Consider the following 22,033-nt stretch of genomic DNA (forward strand, 5'->3'; position numbering starts at 1 on the left):
TCGGAATCAATCAAATACTTCGGAATAATTCGTGGGTCAAAGAAGAAGTCCCAAGAGAACTAGAAAATACTTTGAATAGAACAAAAAATGAAAGTTCTATCTATTGAAACTTGTGGGATACATCTAAAGAAGTATTTAGAAGGAGATTTGTAGTAGTAAATGCTTGTATGAGAAAAGAAGAAAGATCTCCAATCAATAATCTCTATGTCATCTCAGAAAGTAGAAAAAGAAAAGCAAAATGTACCCAAAACAAGCAGAAAAAAGGAAATAATAAAGAAGAGAAATTGATTAAATATGAAATGGGAAAAAAATCAGGGAAAAATCAAAGTCCAAAGTTGCGTTGAAAAGCTCGATAAAATGATCAATTTTCAACAAGAGTAACAAAGCAAATAAGAGAAACTACACAAATCACCAAAATCCAGAGTGAAAGGGGGATGTCACAATTCCTGCAGACATTAAAAGTATATTAAAAGGACAGAAGGATAAAAGGATAGAAAATACAGGGATATAGAAGAAAATAAGGGTGACTGAAGTTTAGGCCAAAAGTTCTTAGATATTGTTATGAGTTAGATAATAGGTGTCCCCAAAAGCTCAGGCGTGAGACAACGCAAGGAAGTTTAGAGGTGGGATGATCAGATTATGAGAGTCTTAACCTAATAAGCACATTAATTCCCTGAAAGGGATTAACTGGGTGGTAACTATTAGCAGGTAGGGTGTGGCTAGGGGAGGTGGGTCTTTGTACATGTACTTTGTGAGCTGAGTTTAGTCTCTCTCTGCTTCCGTGTGACACCTTCCCAACTACTTTCCTCTACCACACCCTTCTACCATGATGTCTGCCTCATCTCGAGCAAAGAGAAATGGAGTCAGCCATCTATGGACTGAGACCTCTGAAACTGTGAGCCCCCAAATAAACTTTTCCTCTAATTGTTCTTGTCAGATCCTTCGGTCACAGCAATGAAAAAGTTGACTAAAACAGACATGAAATTAGTAAATTTGATTCCCTAAAAAGGAATGATTTTTGGTTTACAAAATATTTCGTTAAATGACAAGCTACATGTTAGAAAAAAATACTTATAAGCCATATTTCTGGAAAAGGACTTGTATCCAGAATATATAAAGAACTCTCAAAACTCAATAGGAAGGGGCTGGGGAGATAGCTCAGTTGGTACAGTGCTTACCTTGAATGCACAAAGCCTTGTGTTCAATCCCCAGCACCATAAATTAAAAAAATTTAAAAAACTCAATAGGAAGAAAACAAACAATTTAGATTTTAAAAATGGGCAGAAGTCCTAAATAGACACTTATCAAAGAAGATATATAGATGGCAAATAAGTACATGAAAAGATGTTCAAAGTCAGCCTGTGGTCAATGCAAATTAAAACCATGATCAAACACCACTACATGCAAAGCAGAATAGGTAAAACAGGAAACACAGGCCATATGTCGACAGGAATGCAAATGGTGCAGCCACTCTAAAAATAATTAATTTAAACCTAAATAATATGATTCCGTGATCCCACTCCTGGGTTTATAACCTAGAAAATTAAAACTCACCTTTACACAAAAGCCTGTGTGTGAATGTTCATGGAAGTTCTCTTTATAATTACCCAAAACTGGAAATGACCCAAATAACCTTCCATGGGTGAATGGATAAGCAAACTGTAGGAATAGCCATATACTGGAATACCACTTATAATAAAAAGAACTATTGACACAATAACGTGAATGAATCTCAAAGTCATGCTGAAGAAAGTCTCAAAAGGTTAAAATTTTCCTAATTCCATTCATATGATACGCTCAGAAAGTAAAAACTATAGTGACAGAGAACACATAGATGGTTTCCTGGGGCAGGGAGTGGGAGGAGGCTTTGATTAAAAAGGGGTGGCACAGGAGAGATTCGGGGTGATGGGATCATTCTTGACCCTAACCAGGATGCTGGCTACACACATCCAAACATTCATTAAAACTCATTTAACTGTGCACAGAAAAAGGAAAAGGTCACTTTTACTAGAATAATGAGAAAATAATGAAAAGGAGGAAAGTTTGGAGTTGTTGACCCATGTCTATCTCCACATCCCAGATGCATGAGGATGCATTTCCCCATCAAGGCTGGAACCTCAGCCTGTGGCTTTAGCTGTTTTCAGATACACAGATACACAGATACATTATCATTGTTCTTATTGTTGTTGTGTCATTTTTAATGGAAAGAGGGGGTGGCATGACATCCGATTTACTACAAAAGAAAAAAAACAAATATCTGGAACTTTCTGAGACTGCAGGAAGGAAGGAGGGAACGGGAATCAGAGGGGGAGTCATGGCGCAGGCAGAAGTGGGGCAGGCAGAGGGGAGCTGTTTCCTAAGACTCAGATCCTCCAGAGACAATAAACACAGGAGGTTGCCAGATCCTGCCAATAAAAGTCCATTCCAAGCAAAAGGACAAACTGAGTTGAGATGAGTTTATCTGAATGAAGAATGGAAAGAATTTACATCCAGTGTGGCCATAAAAGGACTGATTTAGAAATACTGTAGAAGAAAAATACCTGCCATCTTCAGCCTGGAAGAGAAAGTAATTTATCAGGGTTTTTGTTCCTGTTTCACCCTGCAAATGTTTCTTAGGACAATACATATTTTAAACTTCATGATTAACCAGTTCAGAAGCAGAACTAGAACGAAGCTGAATTTAAATCCAAATGCCTGGTTCCCTATTTATCTCTTGCACGTCTTCCAGAAGTGATTAACACTGCCACCTAGTGGCTATAAAAAGTTTTCTTCAGGTGGAAAAAAAAAGAAATGGAATAATGAACTTCTTAATGCAGCTCTTTGAAAAGCATTCATTCATTTTGAACAAATATCTGCTAATGCCTCCTATGTGGGAGGCACTTCCCGTAATGGCAGTTCCTGTCCTCCTCAGTGCCTGCTGACATTGAGAAACCATGATGCCTTCCACGCCCCCTCCTCCAGGCTTGCCCATACCACCTGCTCTGCCTGAGCCTGCTGGTCAGGTTGTGCCATTATACCCCCTAAGCCCCAGATTTAGAGGGAGGTGGAGTTTTTTCCTACTGCCCCATGGCCTCCAGCCAATGTTCTCCCTGTCCTCCTTCACCTGCTTCAGGGCACACTACTCAGGAAGCAGATTTCCCAGTTCTGAGCTGGAGCCCACCCTGCATCCATGGTCCATCAGCTCAGTCCTGCCCTGACCCTTTCACTAAACCTGGCCCAGTGAGACACAGGCACGCCAACTGGGACCTCGACCCTTGAAAGAAGGTTGTGTAAACAAGCTGAAGGACCTTCCTAGAAACACGGGTCCCATGGCAGAAGGACCCCAGGGACAGCTTCTCCTCTCCAGCTCACAATGGTGAACACAGAGATCCTGGAGATTCCCCCACCCTCAGAAAGCAGTGTGACCCACAGCCCACAGCAGAAAGTCTTCAGAACACAGCTCTGAGCCCCCAGCAATCTGGTCACTTTCAGCTCAAAAGACAGGGAATTCCTAAACAAGACACAAAAGGCACCAATCATAAAAGGGCTACCGCTGAAATTTTCTATCAAATTGGAAATAAAGTATCAGCAAAAAAAAAAAAATACTCTTAAAGATGACCCTTGCATAATATTTTGTTCCTTTTTCACAAAATGGAATTCTGTGTCTCTGGCACAGCTGGCAGGTATATACATACACCACAGTACAGCCAGCCATAATACTCTGTGCCACCAGGAGCCCCTCCTTCAGCCAGAGACTGGCCAGGACATCCCTTGTGGATTTATAATAAGGACAAATGATGAAAATTCGCCTGAGGTGGGTAGTGACCTTGGTAAGAGTCCACATCTTATAATTCGACTTAATCCAAAATGACATGACTCAAATCCAAAAGAGACAAATAAATGAACACCTCCTTTAAGGAATAAGTCCCTGCTTTAGACTAGAAATAAGGTCAGGATGTCCCATCAGTGAGACACATCCCAACTATGGAGTTAAGAAGTTCAGGAAACACATTCCCCAAAATTAGGGGAAATGGGTACATGGTAAATTAGAGAGAGAGAGTAGATGGAAAGGAGACAACTGGACAATACAAGAGTGGCCATGATTTAAAGTCTAGATTTAAATATCACTTTCACATACCTTAATCACAAATAGCACTGTTAAATCAATGGTTAGATCTTACCCACAGGTAAGTAATAGTAACAGTACTACCAACGTAATACTATTTAAATGCACAAAGCAGAATGAATCAAAAACAAAGAAGAAAGGAAAAAAATCCAATGGTCAACACATCAGAAAATGACCCCCATACCAGTAACGGTCAACATATCCAGTTCCCAGCACAAAGGAGAACTAAAATCACCCTCTTAGATCATGTCCCTGAACTATCGCTCTTACATGTATTAATATGCCTAGCGAATGAGGGGCACTCTACCCGCATCTCAGAGTGTGCACTTCTTTCTTCCTTTCAAAAAATTCAACTTGTGCCTCACTTTGAACCATCCTTAAATTCCTTTCTGCGGCAACATCAAGGGCCCTCACGCCCTGAATTAAGGTCTGCCCTCCCTTTGGGGCACAGCCCTGTGATAGAACCACAAGTAAACAGGAGTCATATGAAGAGCAGCATTTTCAATGAGAAAGAAATAAAACCAACAGCAGAGATACCACTCCAGAAGCTTTGGAAGTCAAAATGATCAGGAAGTGTAGTAAAAGAAATAGAGGCCAGTCACAAGGACTGATGAAATCAAGAAGTGTCACGGTAGCTGAAATCTGACGCCCCGTCCATGGCTGAATTCATAAAGACTTCAGTGGTTTAGTGGAGGGACGGGATGAGAGGAATTTAGAGCTATTCCCAGTGAATTTAAGGGACACATGTCAGTCTTAGCCATGGATGGGAAGCCAGGACCTGGCATTGAGCCTGCCCACAGTAGGCGTGCATTAAATATTTGCAAAGTGAACCCCAAAACCAGAACAGGGTCTCCAAAGCCAACGAAGATGTATGGTATAGACACTAGGTGGCGCTGTTCGTGGTGGTGGGAAGAAAGGCGGGGCTTAGAGAGCCTAGAATACAGATTGGCTGTTAAGAGAGTGAGCGGCAGGCAGATTATCCATTGGCTACGAAGATATGGTCATTCCCCCCCCCCCCCGCCACACACAAACTAAGAGGACACGCCCTAACACCTCGCAGGGGCTCCGAGCCGTGAACTGGCGACCCGCAACTGAGCTGCGCCCACCCCCTGGGCGCAGCCCTTGGTTCCCTCTGCTGCAGGTCAGGCGGGAGGGGGACCAGCCCCCGCGCCGCGCCAGGTGCTGTGCAGTTGGAGAAGGCGAGGTGTCGCCGCCGTGGTAAACGGTGCGTGGCCCAGCTTGCTTGTGCAATGACCGACCCATCTCCGAGGACAGCTTGCCCCCATCTGTTTCTGCAACTGTTGCCCAGATGGGCCGCGCGTACTACCTAAGGAAGCGCCCATCTGGCACGTACGTGCCGCGGACTTGGGTTTTCCTGCGGCACCTGCCTTCCTAAACGCCCCGGAGTCACTACTGCCAGGTGGGCGCGCTCCGCCGCGCAGCCGCGCTAGCTACTGGGCATCGTGGCCAGCGCAGCCTCACTCCCGGGTCGGGCAGGTTCCCTTCGCTGATCAGAATGAGCTTCCTCGCCACGCGGTTACTTGCTGTTTGGCGGCTTGGGTTCCTTTGGGACTCCAACTTCAAGTTATTCCTGCCCGTGATTCTCTGCGAGGTTTTCTGCCTTCAGCAGAGCCTGTGGGCTGCCTTTGGGGGCTCAGAATAGAGGACTTGGAAACCAATTAGGTTCTACCCTAGAGACTTGGTGTTTTAAGCCTTCTTCCTAACCGAGCAGTGGCCAGGCCTGAGGACAATAATAATAAGAGAAAGGTGTGAGAAAGTCCGTTTCTGGGTCTGCAGCAGAAGAGGTCCTCCGTTGTGATCACCACGAGCGATGGAGCCCAGCTCCGGGTTTCTTACGGTATCTTATTCAGGCTCACCCTGAGGAGCTAGTTCTCCATGGAGTAAGCGGAGACCATCAGGAAAACCGGAAAGTCTCTCAGGGCGCTGGTGACCGCTGTTCCAGACAGAAGTGTCAGGAGTGTGCTTGGACCATTGCCTGCCAGCATGGCTTTTCTGGTTGAAGAGGGAGGCCGGGAGAAGGGGGGGGGGGCGGTGCTGTGTTCTTGCTCTCCTTCCCCTGCTCAGACTAGAGAACATGGGTGCCCAGGATGTTTTCTCACCCCTCTGGACCCTCTTTCCACTCCTCTCACCCTGCCCTGTGCCCTACAGGCTGGCCTTTAGGGACTCCATTCACAGGCATGGGGTTGAGCTCAGCCTGTAGGTGTCCTGGCAGGTGAAGAGACCAGAGTGTTTTCTCCCCTGGCCTCCTCTATACCAGACCACTTTCTAGCATGGCAATGTTCTTCCAAAGGCCACAAATCTTGCCAGTATCCCTATCCTGAAGGTCTCACCTGTTCTAGTAACCACCCCTCCCCATCCCCTTGCCTCTTCCCATCTGGGGGTGAAAATTAACTTTAACTGCTGCTGGCTCCACCAACCCTTGTTGATTTCTTTAACTTGCCTCATCTTTGTACATAGTCTGTACTTAATTCTGTTCCACCTTCTGAGAATGCCATCTGTTTCCTAACAGGACCCTAATGGACATGCTGAGTTTTCTTTCTCTTCAGCTTTACTGTCAATAAGCCTGGAGTCAACTCCATTCTCTACAAAACATACAGACGCAATGTTCCAGCCATTGAACTCAGCATTGGGGCTGCAGAGTTAAAAGACAAAGGTTACAGTTGATCAACAGACCAGGTGGTAAAGGCTAGGATGAAGGTCAACACCAGGTGGATGTGCAACCCCAAAGGGAAATGATCAAGAGAAGCATCAGAGTCCAGGCAGAAGTTCAGTAACTTGATAGGCTGCACAGCTAGAAGATGTAATAACTGAAATTTTAGTCTAGAAATCCTGATCTTGGTTTCTTAATCATTTCACTGAATAAACACCTCAGTTGTTCAATGTATTCAAGAAGGGTTTTTTATTTTTTGTTTTTTAAGAACAGTCAGTCCTTTAAAATAAGGCTTGCATTAACTGTTCTTCTTCTACCACCTGTCATCTCTCAGGTCTGTATTTGTTGCTGTAAGAGCCCCAAGCTTTGCTGCTTTGCCCCTATCTCCCAATGATGAGGCAGACAGAGGGAGGAGCCCCTTCAGCCAATTCTGAAGAACTCTCAACTCCATTCCAACTGATCTGCACTCCAAATTGAGTAAACAGCTGTGAAAAACATTCAGTCTGGGGAGTGACTTTTGCAGTGAGAGGAGAAAACACAAGTCCTGTTGTTACTCTGGTTTAAGGGTCCATGGGCTCTGCCTGGACTCCAGGAGGTAGTTCCAATCCCCCCACATCTCCTTCCATGCCTCCTGGCATTCTTCCTGGCTGCAAAACTACCCCTCCCCAGTGCAAGCACCCTGACCCAAGAACCTCTCAAAGTTCCTAAATGCACCCCTGAGGGTCCCACCTTTCTCCCCCAACATTTTACCACAAAAAAATTTTAAACATACAGGAAAGAGAAAGAACCGATTTCCAGTAAATAGCCATATGTCTAGACTCTACAGTTATCATTTCATTGTATTGGCTTTATACATCCATTTATTTGCGCATCCATTTATCTATTTTTATGCATTAAGAGTAAATTGTTGATCTCTGTGCAGTGGCCCCTAAATACTTCAGGGTACGTATCATTAACTAGAGTTCCATGTTTGTTTCAGTTCCTTTGAAGTAAAATTAACACACAATGAAATGCACAAGTCTGGGGTCTAGTGTATTTATTCTAGCACATACTTTGTCTAAAATTGACACAAACTTATTTTCTTAGAGGTCCAAAATCAGTCCCACTGGACCAAAGTCAAGGTGTCAACAAGGCTAATTACTACTGGAGGCTCCCAGGGACAGTTCGTTCCCTTGACTTTTCATTTTCTAGAACATTCCTTGGCCCATGACCCTTCCTTGTATCACACCAGCATCTTGCTTCCATAGTTACATCTCTGCCACACAGTCCAACTCCTGCCTTCTTCTCACAAAGATGTAGTGATCACAGAGGCCCATATGGACAACCCGGGGTACTCCTCCATCTCAACACCCTCAGCTTAATCACACCTGCAGATGTCTTTTGCCCTGTGAAGGAACATATTTCCAGGGAATCAGGATGTGATCATCTTGGGAGCCATTGTTCAGCCCACCACACGCACCCTTTCATTTCTCCAAATGCTCAAGCTTGTGTGACCCACAAGCATGTATCAACACCCATTAAGATATGCAGCATCCCATCGCCCCCTAAAAAGTCCTCTCATGCCCCTTCCCAATCCATCCCCATTCCCCATCTCCACCCCCTAGAGGCAAACCACAGTTCCTTTTGCCTTTGGAGCTTCTATAAATGTCCTGTGAACGTTCCTGTCCATGTCATTAGGACTGGTCGATGCTACATGAATTGGCATCAGTTTGTTCCTTTCTCTTGCTGAGTAAAGCTCCAACTGGATAGATCACCATTGGCTTAAGCAGCATCCTCCTGCTAATGGCTTCCTGCTGCGTCCAACTCTACTCTCGAACCTGTTGTGCATTGTTCCCTTGACCACTAATAAATTTCTTGCCACCAGCATCCTTCCCCTCACGCACAACCAATCACACTCACCTGCCTCGCAAGACCAGGGCAAAGGCCACCCCTCTGAGAAGCCTTATGTAAACCTCAGCCCCAGCTAAGCCAGGGGACACTCCCTCCTCCCAGCCCTGGACATACATTGGTCCCTACTCCTGACCATTTATGACCTTTACATGTTTACAGGTCTGACTCCTCTCTCAAGCCAGTTCTGTGCCGACACCTGAGGCTGTCTGGGTTGGCATCAAGATGTGTGGTTCCAAAACCAGCACCTGGTGGACTGATATTGTGGTTCTGCTGTCTTCATCTGTAATGTGATGACCTTCATGGGGTCATTATGAGGACTGAATAAAATACACACATGAAGCAACTGGCACAATGCCTAACTCAGCAAGCGTCTGAGATATCGGCCTTAATGCACGTTTGTGGAGTGAGTGAGGAGGGAGCTTGCTAAATAATGATGCGATTGGCCCTTGGCCAGAAAAATCTTAGTTTCTTAGGATTCTGATTGGAGGGAGCAATCTGCTTTGTTGTGAAAATTGACTTGAGCATGGGGGACAGACAGGCAGTGGCTCTCAGCTGCCCACTTTCCAAGAAGAGCTGACAGCTTTTATTTGTAATTCATTCTGGTTACTGTTTGAGGACTTGGATCCACTTCTCTTTAGATGGAGGGCAGAATTTAGACCAGTGTCTGTGACTCTTTCACCAGATTCACAGGAAGAGGATCATGAGCAGCTGGTTTCCCTGAGATGCAGGCATCAGGTTTCTATCTCAGCTTGAAGACCTTGCTGTGTGGGCCCTGGGGTGGGGCTGACGACTTTCGCTTTCTAACTGGTGGTTCCAAGGCAGATTTTGAGTTCCTAAATTTTCTCATTCTAAGCCAACCTAAAGCCTACAGGTTAATAATCCAGCCATGACTATGAAGAATATCCTCATGTAATCTCTGACTTTTCTACATAATTGATATCTTTTTTCTGAGTAGTTTGTTCACCAAGAACTTGGATTTTGGTAGAATCAAACCTAGGAACTGAAGTCAGTTAGTAGCTGTCCAATCAAACTGTCTTTTACTGTGCTACCTTTTGCGCTAAGCATGTATCAACCATGCGCCTACTGTGTAACTGAAATGTGCCTCTCTGACATTTAGAAACACATGATGGTTTGTTTCCCTAATATGAATTGTGTGGTTAAAACATTCATCATCAGTATTATGTGAAGATGTGATACTACTAGAATGTCCTCTTTTTATCGAAGTTTTCTACTGTGTGCTTTAATACATGTAAGAACATTCAGCCTTATGAAGATCGAGTCATACACAATGAGACTGGTGTGAAATCATGTGTACCTCGGTATGTTTTCTCAATTCAGATAAGATTAGATCATTTATTTCAGTCACATAAATGTTACTTAGTGGTTTAAGTGGAACAACTGTTCTTTCATTCTTATGTTATTTTCAATTCCAAATATTATTTTATTTCTATTTTGGTTTTTGATGATTTGCATAGTACTGAATTTAATAAAATCACGATCATTTTGCTTACTAAGAAAGACCTTGAGCTCCATGACCACGGTGTTTTTGTTGTAGGTTTCTGTTGCATTTTTCTGATTATAAGGAAAAAATCACACATCCCGTTGAAGAAAATTTAAAAACATGGAGAAATAGAATAAGACAAAAATTTCTATCATTTTACAGTTCAGAGATAAGCATTGTTAATATTTGTATATGATTCCTTCTACAAGTGATTGATAGATAGATAGTGGACCGCAACACAAATACATATGCACATTTTTCCCAGAAATAGAAAATACCAATAACTGGGCTTCTGGGTCCAGCTGACCAGACTTAGCCTAGCTTTCTACAGATGCACAATAATGACCAGATGGGGTGGCAGGAAGCCAGGTGGAAGAAAGCTCCTGGACCTGCCAATTGAGAAGGTCCTGGGCGGGTCACGCTGATCCTTCTGCAAATTCCCAAATCCCAGCTGGCTCATTCTTCCCAGGTGCAATGGTTAATTCTGACAGGATTAAGGAATACTTAGACAACTGGCAAAGGGTTGTTTCTGGCTAACTCTGAGAGTTTTTCTAAAGGAACTGGGCTGTCAGTGGACTAAGTGGGGAAGATGTGCCCTTCATGTGGGCAAGCACCATTTAATCAGGCAATTTCCTATTGCTCCTGTGCAGGGACATGCTCTTCTCCTGTCCTCCTGCCCTTGGATATCAAAACTCCAGGCTCCCTGACCTTTGGATTCCAGAATATATGCCCGGGCTTTTCAGTCCTGAGCTTCCTACTGAGAGTTACACCATCTGTTTCCCTGGCTGACGCCTTAGGAACTGGACTGAGCCATACTCCTAGCATGTCAGTTTGCAGATGGGCTATCATAAGACATCTCAACCTCTATAACTGCTTGAGCCAGTTCCACTAATAAATCCCCTCTCACATAGGGAAATATGAAGACATGCCTTTCACTAATAGTTTGAGAAATCAATTTGGGAGGGGAGACCCAGCATCCCTGAAGAGCTTTGTACTTGTCTTCTCCTCTGTAGACCAGACCTTATGTGGGAACCTCTCTCTCTCTCTCTCTCTCTCTCTCTCTCTCTCTCTCTCTCTCAAAGTTTAAAAGCAATAGGAATATTTGATTCCAGGGTGCTAAGGGTCAAGTTAAGACACTCAGCTTGAGACACAAGGCGAGCGTGATTTCCACAATGGACAGCAGAGGCAAAGCAACAACTGGCCCAGTCTGACTCACTGGTGAGTAGATGGTGGTGTTCCTACCTGTGAAAGAGATAAGATGCTGCTGAAATCTTTCTTGATCTGTATAAACAAAAGACTTTTGGGTCAAGTCAACGAAAGCCTAACACAAATCACAAAAACAGAGGATTGCTGCCCCTCGATCAATTCCCGAGCCTGATCATTTATAGACCGAGAACACTTTGAGTGGAAACAAGGCTGAGTCGCTCACCTCCAGGAAGGACCCTAGTACACTATCAAATGTTCATCCTGTCCATCTTTCTCCCAGCCTTCCTCCAAAAGGAAGCCTTTCACCAGGGTGATTGTGTCCTGGGGGAAAGGACATAATCAGACACTGAGGACACTGGCTCTGAAATGACCCTAATGCCAAGAGCCCCAAAATATCCACTGCAGCCCTCCAGTCAGAGTAGGGCCTTATAGAAGTCAGGCAATCCATGGAGGTGAGCTTATGGAATTAGCTCAGATACAATTCAGTGGGTCCAGTGCACCCCAGAACCCATCCTGGGGTCATTTCTTGAGTTCCAGTTGCATAACTGGAATAGACATGCTTAGCAGCTAGAAGAACCTCACATTGATTCCCTGATCCATGGAGTGAGGGGTCTTATGATGGGAAAGGACAGACGGTCATCACTAGAGCTGCCTCTACCTAGGAAAATAGCAAATCAAAAACAATACCTCATCCCGGAAGGGATCGAAGAGATTGGCACCGTCATCAAGGATTTTAAAATGGATGGGTGAGGATTTCCACCACATCCCCACCCAGTTCTCCAGCTGGGCTTGTGCAGAAAACAGATGGGTCCTGGAGAATGACGGTGGATTATCAGAAGCTTAACCGAGTGATGATTCCAGTTGCAGCTGCTGTGCCAGATGGGGTTTCACTGCTTGAGACGAACACAGCCCCTGATACTCAGTGTGTAGCTTTTGATCTCAAAAATACCTTTTCCTCCATCTCTTTCCATAAGGCCCACCAGAAGCAATTCCCTCTCAGCTGGCAAATGCGGAGACATGTATGCCTCCGCTGGAGACATAAATAGGACGAAAAGGCCATTTCCTCTGTCCCGGAGTGGGGATACACACACCTTCACTGCCCACCCTCATAAGTGTATCAACTCTCCAATCCCATGTCATTATTTAGTTCATAGGGATTTGATCACCTTTCCCTGTCCATTAAACTGATGACAGTATGCTGATGGACCTACTGAACATGAAAGGCAACCACCCTTTACTTCGTGGTAAGACATCTATGTCAGAGAAATAAATCCAACTACAAATTTCTGGGGGTCAAGTCCAAGAGGCATAGAGGTAGCCCTTCAAAGATGAAGGATAAGTTGTCTCAACTGTCCTCTTCTTCAACCAAGAAAGAAGTACAATGCCTATTGGGCCCACCTTGATTTGGGAAGAACACATCCCTTGTTTGGGTGTACTACTTTGGCTCATCTACAAAGTGACTCAAAAATCTGCTAGTTTTTTGAGGGTCCCAGAACAGAAGGCTCTGTAACAAGTCTAGCCTGCTATACAAGCTGCTGTGCCACTGGTCCATATGATCCAGCAGATCCCATGGTGCTTGGCACAACAGTGGCAGATAGGGATATTGTTCAGAGCCTTGGGCAGGCCCCTATAGGTGAATTGCAACCAAGGCCCTTAGAATTCTGGAGCAAGACCCCGCCATCATCCACAGATAACTGCAGTCTTTTTGAGAGACAGCTCTTGGGCTGCTGTTGGGATCTAGTAGAACCTGAAAGCTTGGCAATGGCCCACCAAGTTCCCATGTGACCTGAGCTGCTGGTCGTGAACTGGGGTTCTGACTATCAAAGGATAAAATCAAGCACTCACAGCATCAAATGGAAGTGTGGTACATGTACCTGAGCTGAGCAGGTCCTGAAGGCACAGGAAGTGGCCCGGCTGTCCGTGGTTCCTATTTCTGCTATGTATACTGTCTTCTCTCCCAGGGTGTCAGGAAGGGAGCGTCTACTTCCACTTACCAAGGCTGACCTGGCTACAACCAGTGCCAAATCTGCCAGCAGCAGAAATCAACACTGAGAGCCATTAATGTACCATTCCCTGACACAACCAGCCAGCTACCCGACACAGGTTGATTACACTGGACCTCCTCCATCATGGGAGGGGAAGAGTTTTGTCTTTATTGAAGTAGACACCTAGTCTAGATATAGATTTGACTTCCCTGCACACAGTGCTTCTGCCAGTGCTGCCATGGATTCACAGAATGCTTTGTCCACCTCCGTGGCACTCCCAGGGCATTGCTTCTGAGCAGGAACTCCCTTCAGAGCCAAAGAAATGTGGCAATGAGCTCAGGCTGAAAGAATTTACGGGTCTTGCCATGTCCCTCATCACCCTGAAGCAGCTGGCTTGATTGAAGGTGGACTGGACTTGTGAAGACTAGTTGTAGCACCAGGTAGGTGACAATACCTTGCAGGGCAGAGGCAAGCGTCTTCTGAATATACGTGCTCTGAATCAGCACCCAGTGCCTAGTACTGTTTCTCCCATGGCCCAGATTCCAGTCCAGGAATCCAGAGGTGGGGATGGGAGTGGCACACTCACCATTACCCCTACTGACCCACCGGAAAATTTTGCTTTCTGTTCCAACTTTATGCACCTGAGCTGAGCCTAGAGGTCTTCGCTTCAGAGGGAGGAACACTGCCACCTGGAGACACGACAGTGATCCCACTTCCATTGGAAGGTAGGAACCGAGGACTGCAAACATCACGAGGACTTCCTCCCCGTTGTGTTAAGACTTCGCTCGTGTGTGCATGTACATCTGATAACATCTGTGTTTTCATTCCCTTCTCACCCATTCGTCACACAACATGAGATCCATTGACTTTGTATCACTACTCAAGCATTGTTAAGGGCACATTTAAGCTGTAGGATGTCAGGAGAATAAACATCACTCAAGGACGTGACCTCCTCTTCTGGGAAAGGCTTTGGTTTGTCCCCAGCTGTACTCAGGACAGTTGAATCCTGTTGGCGGAATTGGTACCTTGTTCTTGTCTTTATTCAGAGATTTAACAGTGGCTTAAGGGGATGCATGTGGGTGCCAAGCTGTTGAGGGGAGTACTGGTGATGATTGGTTTTATGTATCAACTTGACTGGCAAAGGAATACCTCGAGATTTGGCAAAGGATTATTTCTGGGTGTGTCTGTGGGGTGTTTCCAGAGAAGGTTGACTGTGAGTCAGTGGAGCGAGTGGGGAGGACCCGCCTTCAGGGTGAGTGGGCTCCCTCCAATCAGCTGGGGACATAAGTAGAATAAAAAGGCCATTTCCTCTGTCCTAGAGTGGGGATACACTCTCTCCTGCTCTTGACATTAGAATTCCAGGCTCTCCATTGTTTGGACCCCAGGACTTCCACCAGTGGTACCGGGTTCTCAGGCCTTCAGCCTCAGAGTCGCACCATCGTCCACCCTCGCTCCGAGGCCTTGGACTTGGACTGCAGCACTCAGCCAGCTCCTGTTTTCAGACGGCCTGTGGTGGGACTTCTCAGCCTCCGTAATCGCGTGAGCCAATTCCCCTAAGAAATCCCCCTCGTGTATCTCTATGTATCCTGTTGGTTCCTTCCCCAGCACCCTGACGGAAACACCAGGGAGGCTGGGAATCTCTCAGTGTGTGCTCGGCTTGGCCCCCAGGGACAGCAGAGGCAGCAAGCACATGCCCCTGCTTCCATGGATGGTGACTCGTGACCCCAGGCGCAGGCAGTCCTGGCCAACGTGGTAAAGAGGGGGGCAGATTAGAGGTCAGCCCACCTGCTCCTCTCCCCCTCCTCCTGGCTCTCTGTCAAGCCTTCCGTCTGATTCCATGGGATGGTGACAGCTGGCTGGCGGTGGTGCCTGGATTATCTTGGTCAGGCTGCCATACCAACACAGCACAGACCCGGGGATCACAGGCATTTAATTCTCAGGGCTCTGGAGACTGCAAGTCCAAGATCAAGGCATTGGCAGGGCCCTCCATCCTGAGGCCTCCCTCCTTGGCGCACAGATGTCTGCCTTGTTTCTATGTCCTTCCACTCTGCACGCACACCACCAGTGTCATTTGTGTCATTTGTGTCATACTCTCCTCCTCTTAAAAGGACAGATTAGGATTGGATTAGGGCCTACCCTCTGGACCTTGTTCTAGCTCAATTGCCTCCAGAGATTCCATCTCCAAAGACAGTCCTCTTCTGAGGACCAGGGGTTAGGAGGCCAACATACGAATTTCGGGGGCCACAATTCAGCCCATGACAGAGGCTGACTGCAGACACATCCTTGAGTCTTCCTTCACCACAATCAGCAAGTGGGAATTTCACTTCCTTAAAAATCAAATATTTTAAAGATTAGAGACTTGAACTTAATGAGAACCTGATGTTTGACTTTCAAAAACAAACTAGATCTCTCCAGGCCCGGGGGGCCAGTGTGTGAGCACCCTCCCCCGTGGGGCTGTTCCCTGGAAGGTTCTTTCTCTGCTGCACCTGAGAACCACCCTGGGAGCTTTTGTGCATCTGGAACCCAGGCCCTCCCCACCACTAGGTCAGAATCCAGGGTTGGAGCCCAGGACACCAGTAGTTAGGAATCTTCCCTCCCTCAGGTTGTTCCAATGTGCAGCCAGGAGAGGACAGCCTGGGGGGGGTCTGGTCCAGACTGCAGACTTTGGGGCCCTAGAAGGTCTCGTTGGATTTCACAGCGCCCTGCAGTCACTGAAATCCAGAGGGACTTCCAGGCTCTAGCCTACTCCCTTGGTGACCAAAACCCTAAAGGACAAGGAACACAGAGAAAGGTCTCGGGACACAGCAGTCAGTGAGCGGTCTCTGTGAGGCCTGGGAGCATCGTGGAGCTCCGCTGCTGGGACAGGAAGACACACTGAGCATCCTGCCTGTCAGTTACAAATGACTGAGAGGAAACGCCAGGAAAAGCCAAGAAAAGCAGAACCACGGCTCATTCCTCAACCATGTTCCAGAGGATCCCAGTGGCCAGAGAAGCTGGGAAGCACTCCTAAGTGGGACAGGCAACCTCATGACCAGGAGGCCCAAACTAGTCAAGACTTTGCTTCTTTGAAAAGGGTCAGAGCCCCACCTCCAAGAGGCCTTTTCTGCCCTGAGAACTCACAAACCTTCAAAGCCCTGTGAAAAACACCAGCTCATCTTCCATCATTCTAGAGAAGCTTCTTTTTTTTTTTAATATTTATTTTTTAGTTTTCGGTGGACACAACATCTTTGTTTGTATGTGGTGCTGAGGATCGAACCCGGGCCGCACGCATGCCAGGCGAGCGCGCTGCCGCTTGAGCCACATCCCCAGCCCCCTAGAGAAGCTTCTAATCATGTCCACAGCACGGGCACCAACTGAGGCCTCTGAGCACCTGCACTGGGCAGAGGCCATTCTTCTCATGCATTGGGAAGGCAGTGTCATCCCTCAGGGGACCTGGTGAGAACCCAGCTGATCAGCTTGAGAGGATCCTTCCCAGCCTCTGAAACCACAGGGCATTCCTCCCTGAACACCACTGAACCCCCAGTGGTGAGGGGCCCTCCCACTGAAGTCCAGAAAGGGAATGAGAGTCTGGTGCCAGGGACACACCTCCACGCTGCTCTACCCACGAGGGAAAATCACAACATCTGCCTTCTCAAGTAGGTGCAAGGCCCCTCTCCTCCGCTCAGGCCTTTCACGACAGGGGATGTCCTGAGAGTCCCTGGCGATGGCCTAGAGTGAGGGCTTAGTCCAGGTGCTGACATTAGCAGTTATTAGAGAATGGGCCTCTTCTCCCAGGACTCAGGGTGAGGCTGATCCAGGACCCAGCCCGGATGAGGAAAAGTTAGATGCTTCAGGGACACGATTCCTCATCTGGGAAAAGGAATTATAACCAGGACTTTCTCTGCTGGGAATGTGGCTCTCACGCATGAAGCCTTGGGTTCAGTCCCCAGCACTGGAAAAAAAAAAAAAAACAGAACAAGGCCTTTCTCAGACGATTGCTGTGAGGATGCAATGAGATCCTACGGGTCAGGCTCTTAGAGCAGGGCCTGTCTGGTGGCCAACAGAATCTGTGTTAGCTCTGGAACTCAAAGCGCCCGGCAGGCGCCCCCTCAACACAATCATCAGTGATGTCAGCTTCTCTGTGGCTTCAGAGCCTGCTCCGATTGGGCCTGGGCTGCCCCTTCTCCAAGATAAGCTTCTGAGGCTTCTCCTGGGAAGCATATTTCCATTGCAGCCATTGGGCAGGAAACGTCTGAGCTTGGAGACCACCAGTCAGAATCTGAATTATACCAGCCAGATTCCGTACAGCTTAAACAAGAGGCAGGCAACTATTTGAGTGCCAAGAAATTCTAATCCCTATAAAAATTTAATTTTTCAGACTTGAACCCCACCTTCTAGGATAAGTTATAATGCCACTGAATTGGTAAAAGTCATACTTGAGGTCTAATATTTGTTTGAAGGTGTTTTTTTCAAGTATGGAAAAATACTTACATGGGTAAGCGTGACAAACGTACCAATATGTTGGGTCGTTTCTTCTCAAACACCAATCTATCATAGGCACAAAAGGAAGCCAGTTTGGGAGGCCCTGGCATGGATGATGCCTACTGCAGGATTATCTCTAGGACGAAACAAATCCCCAGCCCAGTGTCACCAGGGCTCTGTGAGGGGCGGACGTGGATGTTGGTGTTCATTCATTCTTCAGCCAACTTGGAATTTCCCTCGTGCACATCATAGGACCCTCTAACTGTAGAGAAGAGCTGAGCAGCGGCCTGCGTGTCAGTCACTCCTTCAGGCTCCCTGCTGTGACACCCACCTCCCTTTAGCAGGAACACAAGGCCTCAATCCTCCCCTCTCCTCCCCTTACACAGCGCACACAGGCTAAAGCTTGCAAAACAAAACAGCCGAATCCTAGTAGGCACAAATGAACGTGCTGCCGAGCCTGGGCACAGACCTCAAAGCCCAGCGCCGGCTGCTCCCAGGCCGGCCCCACCCAGCGCTGAGCTCTGGATTCCCGGGCTGGCGAGGGATCCCAAGTAATTCGTGGGCCTCGCCCATCCCTCCACTCAGAAGGATAATATGTGACCATACAGTTTTCCTCGCCATTTATAAAATCCCACAGCTTTTGGCAAGGAAAGAAGGAGGAGGAAGAGGACAACAAAGAGGAGGAACAGGAACAGGAGAAGGCGAGGAGGACCCCAAGCTGGAGAAGGAGCCCCGAGGGGCACCTCCGTGGTGAGGAGCCCGACTGGAATGTGGTGGCTCAGACAACCTGAGGATTCTTGCCAGCCGCTGCTTCTGAGGCTGATCAGGACGCACTTGTCAGCTAGTCCCTTCAAGCTTGTCCCTTGGGTCCTCGGCCACCTTCCAGACCCAGTGCTGCAAGGGGCCAGTTGCTCTGAGACGAAGAGCCCCGGCCCGGCACTCACCGCTGTAGCACACAGGAAGCTGAAGAGCAGATGGCAAGAGGAGGGGTCGGAGCCAGTGAGGGTTAAGCCCAGACCCAGTGACCTGAGACTTTGGCCTCAGTGAAGCTTTTACTGCTGTCACCAATCTGCCTGGAGCCTCCCTTCCTGGTACCTGCTGACGATGGGCCTGCAGGGCCCTCTGCCACCCAACCCCACTCCTTCATCTTATCAGCCTTGTTAACACGACTTCCGTCCCACAAGAGCTGGCCTCACTGCTCCACCCTGTCCCCCTCCCTGACCTTCTAAACCCAAGCCCAGGCTGCCTCATAAATTGCGGAGCTCAGAAGAAAATGAAAACCCAAGGCCTCCCTGAAAAGCCCAGGGTGGTGAGGCCCCAACCTCAGAGCACCACATTAGCTCAGCCCTCCAAGGTCGGGACCTGGGGAGACCAGGAGGCCTCACTCAGACACGCCCAGTGGTCCCTGCACTAAGGGCCTGTGAGGTTGCATGCAGACTCTTCCCCGAGGCCCTCCCTTGCCCATCCTTGAGGCCATCCTAAGTGTGTTATCAGAGTCTTAGGTCAGACTGTGGGAGTCCCAACAGAGCAGGCTCGGCCCCCCCTGCCCCCAGTTGACCAGACAGGAGACCAGCAACAGTAAAGCAAAAAAGGGTTTATTCTCAGCACCGCCCCATGGGGAAGACAGGTCTGAGTGCTGTCTTTGGGGTGTCGGCAACAGCTTTGGGGTAAGGCAAGAGCTGAGGGGATTTGCAGAGCTGGCCATCTTGGTCAGGTCGGGTCTGGTTGATCATGACCCTGGCACTGGTCCTGCAAGGTCTCGTCACCAGGGGAACCGCTGCTGCCTGAGAGGTAGTTTCAATTTCCAAGTTTCCATCCCAGCGTAGATACTTGTCTATCCTGTGATCCTGGAATCAAGGTAAACCAAAGGTGAGAATTATTCAGAAAGGAACAGGTCAGGGAGAGACAAAATGGTCAATGAGGAGGAGAAACAGGAACAGGAGAAGGAGAGGATAAGCCTGGGACAGGGAGGAATCCAGAGCTACTTAGGAGTCAGAACAGATAGAGCTTCATAGTGGATTAGGTACCTGCAGGAGGCCAGCCTCCATTCCTCTAAGGAACTTCAGTCTTTGTCATTCTGTAGCGTTAGTTTACTGCTGGTGGTGTCTGTAGTCAACTACAGATGGACAGGGCCCTGCTGGCCAGCAAGACCACGGCTTCCCCCAGCAGGACCCAGCGCAGGCTGCCTGTGGTTTTGGAAGCCTTGATTCCTGATGTGGCCAACAGCTCACTCTGGCGGAAAAGAGAGACACTTGAACAGAAAACAAAGATCTTTAAAAAGAGAGAAGGATGCATGAGACACTTTCTTCAGCAAGTTAATCTGTTCCTAAAACAGATGTGAACTAAAAAGTCTCCAATCTTATGGAACAGAACAAGAAGAAAAATCTAGAATTGCTAATTGGTACTCACTGCAACTCCCCGCCCCTCCAGGACTCCAGGAGGCCCCTGTGTTACATGTTTGCATCCTCCCACCCAGACCAGTGGCCAGGGTGACTGTGGTCATAGGGTCGTAAGAGTGAACGTTGAGTGAGGGGTTTCTATGGCCACAACACCAGTTAAGTGCCTTACAGTCATCTGATCTCCTTTGATCCAGTCAATAACTTTATCATACCTTGATCATCTGTTAATGCTCCTCATTTTATATATTTTTATTAGTGATATGGATTTTTATTGGTGCCTGATAATTACACATAATAGTGGGATTCCTCGTGTCAAGCTCGTACATGCACAGAACAGAATTTTACCTCCCTTTCCTTTCCTCCTCCCTCCTGCGGTGCACTTGCTCCGATCCTCTCTAATATCTCCCTTCTAATATTATTATTATTATTATTATTATTGTTTTAATTAGTGCATTATCACTATATAAATATATATGACTCATCGTGCTGTGTTCCTACATGCACACAGCATAACGTGGTAGACCATTCCCCGTACTTCCCTCCCTCCTCCCTCCCTCTCAATTCCCTTCCTCTACTGTTTTCCCTTCTATTTTTGTGAGATACTTCCCTTCCCCCCTTTCTCTCTCTCTCTCTCTCTCTCTCTCTCTCTCCTGTCCACATATGAGAAAACACATTTGAACTTTGACTTCCATCCCAGCATTTCTGCCCAAGGGCTCCAGCAGCCTAAGTGTTCTCGGGGCCTCTCGTCAAGGCCTCTTCCTCCTAGGTCTCCTTGGGTTCCCTCAGGTCTCGCTTTACTCCACAGTTCAGGGGCCCAGGCCACCCGCGTGCTCATAGCCTCTCAAGGCCAAGCCGACAGTCCTACCCAAAGCCTTGACACAGCAGGGACCAGGCAGGGAGGTGGGAAAGGGACACCCCTGCAGGATCTGAGGGGTGTTGCTCTTGCGCTTGTCTCCCTCCTGGGAATCAGGTTCAGAAGCTCATCCCACAGGAACGCCAAAGTCCAGGGACAGTGTCCAGATGAAGTGTCCCAACGGACAAGCACAGCAGGCTGGGAGGAGGCTTAGCAGAGGGAGGAGCTCTGGAGGGCTGCAGAGGCAGGACAGGAATAGTGAGGGAGGGCACAGGCTGGCTCACCAAGGAGGGGAGTTCCTGCCTCTCTGGGGACAGGCAGAGACCTTTCAGGAACGCCAATGCCACCTCTTATCATTCCTTTTGTGTCCTGGTATTTCTGGCCGTGGCCACGGGTAGCTGTCTTCAGCCTTTGAAGAGGGAGGAGAGAGGCTAGGCAAGAGGTCAAGTTCACCCTGAACTCTGGACAAAACGTCCCTCAGATGACCAACATGTCTACACACAGAGCTGAGTAGAATCTAACCCAGAGGTTAAGGCAGCAAAGGACACAGCACAACATGAAGACAGAGAGGCCACACCTTTCCAGCCATCCCGTCACCCATGGACATCTGCAGGCCCAAGTGAGAGCCCCCATTTATAGCAAAGTGGCCTTCAGGTCCCTAAAGAGTTAACCATCCACACCGTAGCCCACACATCAGAGGTGGGAGACCAATACTGTGCTGCCCACCGTGTGATCTCCAAAGTTGGCGCTTTTTAGGACGATTAAGCAGGTGAACCTAGAGGATCTGCTTAGGTTTTTCCGATAACAACCCCAGCACAGCCCGGGCAGTGCCTCTGCCCAGGAAGTAGGAACCTGGAGCTGGGGGGAAGGCTGGGCCGGTCACGGGGTTCCACACTCACTGTCTGCCAAACCCAACAACCAGGATTTCAGACTCCAGAAGGGAAGCGGGAGGGGTTCCTACA

The 22,033-nt window shown here is 47.8% G+C and overlaps 1 long non-coding RNA gene across 1 annotated transcript; it reads right to left on the reverse strand.

Moving 5' to 3' along the window:
- Positions 1 to 19,393: 19,393 nt before the first annotated feature.
- Positions 19,394 to 21,307, reverse strand: LOC124083265 (uncharacterized). Its single transcript, XR_006848690.2, has 3 exons — positions 21,084 to 21,307; positions 19,847 to 20,051; positions 19,394 to 19,666 (listed from the first exon to the last, which is right to left on the reverse strand). It is a non-coding gene; the product is annotated as an uncharacterized LOC124083265 (long non-coding RNA).
- Positions 21,308 to 22,033: the final 726 nt, after the last annotated feature.

The sequence above is a fragment of the Marmota monax genome, unplaced genomic scaffold, assembly GCF_021218885.2.
Source record: "Marmota monax isolate L192 unplaced genomic scaffold, Marmota_monax_Labrador192_F-V1.1 WCK01_AAM20220418_F8-fsc00193, whole genome shotgun sequence".
NCBI classification, from domain to species: Eukaryota; Metazoa; Chordata; class Mammalia; order Rodentia; family Sciuridae; genus Marmota; species Marmota monax.